This window comes from Pseudochaenichthys georgianus, chromosome 3, assembly GCF_902827115.2.
Source record: "Pseudochaenichthys georgianus chromosome 3, fPseGeo1.2, whole genome shotgun sequence".
Lineage (NCBI taxonomy): Eukaryota > Metazoa > Chordata > Actinopteri > Perciformes > Channichthyidae > Pseudochaenichthys > Pseudochaenichthys georgianus.
This window is the reverse complement of record NC_047505.1, coordinates 16,886,405-16,893,597: the sequence shown is the minus strand read 5'-3', so window position 1 is coordinate 16,893,597 and position 7,193 is coordinate 16,886,405. Positions and strand designations below refer to the sequence as shown.

Sequence of the window (7,193 nt, the reverse complement as noted above, 5' to 3'; positions counted from 1 at the left end):
TTGTTGACGCTGCGTGAGTCTCCTGACACACCGGGGACACATATTTATGTATAAAAGACATCACAAGTGCATTTTGCATGATAGGTCCCCTTTAAGATTTTCATTGCCATTTCTACACTGTAGCTACTGCGCATATGACAATAAAGCAATATGGGCCTTGCATTTAAATCACAACCATCATGCTATATAATATAACTGTTTGATTTAATGGACCAAAGGGTTACAAGATATATATCTGATATCGAGTAGCAAACCAACCAGAAAAAAAACACAGCTCTTTTTTTAAATAAATGTTTGCCTTATGTAAATAGTAAATATGTTTACCTCTTGAGTCCTTTGAAATGGTGAAGCCACTCTTTGATGAACCGCATGAAGCTCATTCACATGTGCATAATGTCACCAGGGATCAGAAGTAGACTGCTTCATTTTAATGTAATTCATAATTCATAAAGCCTTTGATATTAAATGTCTAATGTGAAAGGGGTCGCCCATAGTGAAGAACCCAGAGAGAATCGTAACGAAAGCTTCGGTCCTTCAGAACTCTAAATCATCCATTGGGTTCTTATCACCTTTACTCTTTTGGTTCATTTTCATTTGATCTCATCAACCTACTGTAGTTCACAGGAGCTGGTGGAGTGAAGAATTTACTTACATTTTCAGGCAGATAGCAAGTTGCTAATGTTGATATATTGGATGTGTAGATGGGCAACTTTATCAAAAATATAATATGTCAGTTTGGTAAGCTTGTTCTGCTGTTCCCATCAGGCTAAAAACTGAATTCATCTCATGAGCTAGCTTAATCACCATTGTAAACATTTTTTATAAATAGTATAATTTATTTTTCGTACAGGGACAGCATTTGAAACAAGCATTTTGTTTGAACATGTGCAATCTGAGTGATCAAAACACACTTGTTACATGAATCATTAAAGAACAACTCAACAGCTGTTAAGAAGTCGTTGCCTGTCCAGCCAATAATTATGACTTATAAATAATGTGGAAAGAGATCGTGGATTCAAGCAGCCAAATTGGGTTTTCTCCGGAGGTTGGCTGGCATCTCCCTTAGGAATAAAGTGAGAAGTTCAATCATCCATGAGGGACTCATCGTAGAGCTGCTGACATCTGAGAAAGGAGCCAGTTGAGATGGTTTGGCACCTGGTAAGGATGCCACCTGGGCGCCTCCCTAGGGATGTGTTCCAGGCACGTCCAGCTGGGAGGAGACCGAGGGGCTGACCCAGGACCAGGTGGAGGGATTATATCTCCACGCTGGCCTGGGAGAACCTTGCAATCCCCCAGTCAGAGCTGATTGATGAGGCCAGGGATGTTTGTAATGAGGCCAGGGAAGTTTAGTGCCCTCCGCTGTAACTGCTTCCACAGAGACACGACTCAGGATAAGCGATGGAGGATGGATGGATGGGTGGATGGATGGATGGATAGATGGATGGATGGATGGGTGGGTGGATGGATGGATGGATGGGTGGATGGATGGGTGGATGGATGGATGGATGGGTGGATGGATGGATGGATGGGTGGATGGGTGGGTGGATGGATGGATTGATGGATGGGTGGATGGATGGGTGGATAGATGGATGGATGGATGGGTGGATGGGTGGATGGATGGATGGATGGATGGGTGGATGGATGGATGGATGGATGGATGGATGGATGGATGGATGGATGGATGGATGGATGGATGGATGGATGGATATCCTGATGGTCATATCTGGGAGAAATGTTCTGGGTTTGAATGAGGATCATGGCCTTACCAACGTGCTTACTTTTGTTTCTATGAGCACAAAGGTCACGGTTGTTTCTTTGCTTTACCTTTCCAAACCGTAACCAAAGATTTGTCACATCACAAAGCAGAATTCTTTTTCAATAACAACTTGTAATGATTTTGGAAGGCACAAAGGAATGATGCTATCCTGTCGTTAAAGGGCGTCAAACCGGACAAAGCCTCTATGTGTCATCCAAGGACAAAGAACCATTTAAAAAATAATAATATTTGGAGGACTCGTTGCACACAAATGTATTCAAACACCCAAAGGAAGTTTGACATAAATTCAATTCATCCACAGTATTCTTTATATGTGTGATACATATTACATCTAACATCAGGAATGGGGATTGGACAAAGCCACTTCTGACATTTACATAGGCAATGATTTAGTAATAATCAGGCCAATAATGAATGTGGAGAAATACAGGAAAGCTTCCCTAATCCTTTATGTTCAGAACGACGAGTAGCATGTGTTTATAGAATAATTACCCAAATGTCATTTGTGTCTTTTTTACAGTTGTTTGATTGATGAGAAAATGTATAGACTCTCCGGAGCATGAAGCCCAGGTTTTTTTAATATGATAGTGTCCTTGTTCAAACTGTGATCTCAGCATAGGAAACATGTAAAAATGAGCTGACACTCACTTCTGAATTCTTAAAATAGAAACACTTTCACAGGTGTAGCAAGTAGTTTGCGCTTCTTCTATGCTTTTAACTTGTTCCGCTTTCTAAATGGCTTTTTAAAAGTAACTTTTGATGATCTGTAGAGGTTTAATGGTCACTTGTTAACATGGATTCATCATCATGTATACCTCGGAGAAGAGCAGGGTGTGGATAGAAACCTCAAAAAAATGTCTTCGAGGAACTCAAAATGTCTGTTTCTGAAGAAGTTTAGTCCAAATAGACTGATCTATTGGTGCAAGGACTTAAACAAAGCTCATCTAGCAAAGATGACAATGCTTTTCGAAAACAGTGTACTTTCAATATTGTAGCAACAATGTAGGGCAGACCTAAAGCCAAACTGTATCAAGCCTCTTTGCAAAAAGCTAGGTCCTTAAATAAATTGTTTTTCCAGTTTGCTGGACAACCTTCATTATTGCTCGACCTCACTAATGCTCTTGTGTCTGAATGGTAACATCTGGTTAACGACTATGGTTTTGGGATGAAGTGTTCATCAATCAAATATTGGTATAATGTTTGGGTGTCTGCATACTTTTTGCCATATAGTGTGTATTATCGTACACTTTTCTATATTAGCTAGCTTAATGCAGGGCTTAATTCAGAATTGCTGTTTCTCAATCTGGATACTTCCTGTACACTATTCCAATCCAGTGCTCTCACTTGAAGTGGCTATTGACACAAGCTAGCAGCTTTATCAAATCATTTCTGACTGCAACATACTAATGCCCCCCCCCCGCTACGTACCCAAGACCGATGAGGGTGAGAAGTTGTCCAGTGTCCCAACTTTTTTCACTGTTTAAAGTGCATTACTCTGTACTTCGTTATACCATACTTGTCAGTGTGATAACTCTGATGCACGAAATATAGAAATTGTAAGTACAGAAGTAGGAAATTTGAGACACAAGATATGTCTTTGTAGCAGTTCAATGATGTGCTGGATACTGTGATATGAAGTTATTAATTATAATTCGTCAAATAGTTCACTACAAAAACCATTCCAGACATGGAGCTGTGTTGTTCATTATTTATATTATTAAACCTGACACATACAAACTGAAAAAGCTGCTGTCCAGCAACAAGCACCTAAAACTAAGAGTTTCTCAATAATTAAATGTGGAGAGCAGCTGTTATTAGAGTTGTTGTAATGACTCACATTAGTCACTGAGCTTTTCTCTCCGTGCAGGTGGACCAACATAATGTCTTTCTGTTTGACAGTCCAACTAGAGAAATGTCTCTGTAGGGAGATTACTCCAGGCCCAAAGGTCAATAGTGGCAAGCTTTAATCTTCTGTTCACTGATGAGACATCATTCATGTTGGTTTCTTTAACAGAAGAGTCCATACAAGACTTCAACATCTGTTAACAGCTGATGTTTTTCTAATGAAAGGGCATTTATTATTCAGACTGCATGAAGTAATAATGCACACTGCTCTTTATATGGGAATATTATTTATTTTTATAAAACAGCAACGTGGTGACTGCAATTTCTTACTTTAGATACAGAATGATCACTTTTGTCTGTATTTATTGGCTGTCGTCACAGTCAGAACACAGCTTTTGACATTCAACAGACCATTTAAACTGTACAGTTAATACATATCTGTCATTGAATTGCAAATGTCAATTTAAAAATAAATGTACGACAGAAAAAACATTTACAATTTGATAACAACTGTACCCACTCCATATATTCAGAAATATAAAAATTGTTAAAAGGCTAGTATTTTTCCAAGCCGACAGCAGTTGTGTTTTTTAAGGTAAATATGTTATAAGAAATTAACTCAAAAGTACATTCAGTAATATGTTGTCTGGTAAAACTCGGCCTGAAGGCATAAAAAGACACTTTGGGTGTTTTTCTTGAGCATAACAGGTTGTGATGTGACATTCTAAAATTGCCACAGCACAAAGGTGTTATAATTTGGTTCATACCGTCAACCTTCAGATGACATGGAAATGTTTTATAGTGATAGCAATAATGTGTTGTAACCAGGCTTAGATTTTCGTCATTTTAGGGGCAAGGCCATTTGGCCTTTGGTGTCACACATTTTTTCAGGGTGCAAAGGCCACATGCCAGGGCACAAAGGCCATTGAGGGAAACATTTGGATTTGGAGCTTACAAATAAATAACTTCACTTTCTATAAGAAAAACACACGAATGACATGGAAAACAAATCACGTTTTGAATATCAATAATGTCAAACATTATATCATCATACACTGTAAAAAAAAAACCCGTAAAAAAACGGACAAAGTGCTGGTAATTTGCTGCCAGGACATTGTCCGTTATTCCACGGACACTTCCGTCAACCCTTTAACGGATATTTCTGTAGATTTACAAGACTTTTTCTGTACCATATACGGACACTTCCGTCAACCCGTTAACGGATATTTCTGTAGATTTACAAGACTTTCTGTACCATATACGGAAACTTCCGTCAACCTTATAACGGATATTTCTGTAGATTAACAAGACTTTGTCCGTAATATTTACAGACACTTCCGTCAATCCTAATATCTTTTTTCTTTTAAATCGTGGGATTAAAAATAAAATCCTAAATAAATAACAATTACACTTTCAAGCACACTGAATAAAGCACAATATATAGAAATTGAACAAAATGTATTTATTTATTTCCATAAAACTCAACATTCCCCGCTGCCCCAACCTGTAGGAGAACATGCAATGACAAATATCCCCCTCCCAACTTCCCTCCCCCGAACATGGGGGATTTGAACCCAAAGAATCTGTGGTGGTGGGCAATAATTGTACCCCTCGCTACCTGAGTGCCATACAAATGTTTTTTTTTTTAAAAATACATTTCCATACAATTGTAAAACCCTAACATGATCATACATTCAAGTATGTAAAATAACAGCAACAATAACCTTTTTCTTAACACCATGATGTTAGAGGTCGGGCTGTGTGGACATGTGCGCCTCAAGATCAAATTAGTAGTTATAAAGCACTTATATACTAATAAAGGACTGGCTTATCTAAAGCCAGTTGAGTAGCACTTGAAATGGTTGGCTCTATGAAACCTGATGTACTTATATGATTCTGTTTTCTTCAAGGTTGTGTCTTCCTGGTCGAATGTACTTATTGTAAGTCGCTTTGGATAAAAGCGTCAGCTAAATGCAATGCAATGTAATGTAATAAATTCCTCCCACTGTTTGCACCCTACTGGCTCACCTGTCAGTGAGGAAGGAGGAGCCTTCATGCAGTGACGACAAAAAAAAAAAAAAAAAAGTAAACTGTTTTTTGTGTGTGTTGGGATGTTCAGTCCAAAAGTCCAGTCCAAAAAGTTCTGTTTTGAGCTTTGAGGAATGCTCACATGTGCCAGTCAAATTTCTTCAGCTCAGTCACGAGCTTCGACAGTTTTGGAGGAATGTGGTGCCGTTTCTTCCCCTTCATCTCAGCCTTGGACCCTCGGTCAGGATTCATTCCAAAGAAAACTCTAAGGAAACAGAAATATGTTTAGCTACACATGCAACTAAATGAATGAAACTGAACTAAAGAGTAACATGCCGACAAAGCTCAGATACTACTTGTCGTGTGGCTCTACAGGAGTGGAGCCGTCTAAAATAGCATACATTTGTTTTCTCCACCATGCCCGTGTGTGTGTGTCCATCTACAGCTAATGTTGCAAAAATACTACTATTACAATAACACTTTGCTCCTGTAAGCTGAGCAACTCAGACAACGTGCTGTTAAAGTCTGCTCATCACCAACATACTATACTGGAAATGTCAGCATAACCCATGCACCTGTGACTTGTGTGGATATACTGTACGTGCACTGAACGATCTCAGGGCACCGTTAACTCAGTGCATGAGTAGCACAGCTAGTAGTAGTCGCTAGTAGCCACGAGTGCTGAAAGAAGTTGTGACGATTGATAACAAAGTTTTAATCTGAAATGTATGTCTAAAATGTATTAATTATCCGTTTGTGTGTCTGTGTGTATATGTCTGTGCGTACTGTATATGTGTGTGCATGTGTGCGTCTGTCTGTCTATGTGTGTATGTCTATGTATATGTGTGTGTGTGTGTGTGTGTGTGTGTGTGTGTCTATGTATGTATGTATGTGTGTCTATGTATGCGTGTGTGTATGTGCGTATCTGTGTGTCTGCATGTGTGTGCCTGTGTTTGTATACGTGTATCTATGTGTGTCTATGTATGTGTGTGTGTATCTATGTGTGTCTGTGTGTGCATGTGTGTGTTTGTCTGTCTATGTGTGTGTATTTGTGTATCTATGTGTGTGTGTGTGTGTGTGTGTGTCTATGTATGTGTGTGTGTGTGTCTGGGTGTGTGTGTGTCTGTGTGTATCTGCGTGTGTCTGTCTATGTGTGTGTGTGTATCTGTGTGTCTGCATGTGTGTGCCTGTGTTTGTATACGTGTATCTATGTGTGTCTATGTATGTGTGTATGTGTCTATGTATCTGTATGTGTCTATGTATCTGTATGTGCATATATATGTGTGTGTGTGTGTGTCTATGTGTGTCTGTGTGTGCATTTGTGTGTGTGTGGCTGTGTGTATGTGTGTGTATATCTGTGTGTGTGTCTGTGTGTGCATGTGTATGCCTGTGCATGTGTATCTATGTGTGTCTGTTTGTATGTGTGTGTGTATGTGTCTATGTGTGTGTCTATGTATGTGTATGTATGTGTGTGCGTCTGTGTGTGTGTGTGTCTCTGCGTGTGTGTGTCTGTCTGTGTGTATGTGTGTCTATGTATGTGTGT

The 7,193-nt window shown here is 39.2% G+C and overlaps 1 long non-coding RNA gene across 2 annotated transcripts in view; it reads right to left on the bottom strand.

The window, feature by feature from the left end:
• Positions 1–3,945: 3,945 nt before the first annotated feature.
• LOC117439245 (uncharacterized) overlaps positions 3,946–7,193 on the bottom strand; it is a 7,392-nt gene continuing 4,144 nt past the window's right edge. For both annotated transcript variants that reach the window (XR_004551136.2, XR_004551137.2), the window contains one exon: positions 3,946–5,915. This is a non-coding gene — a long non-coding RNA (uncharacterized lncRNA). The remainder of the gene's footprint in view (positions 5,916–7,193) is intronic.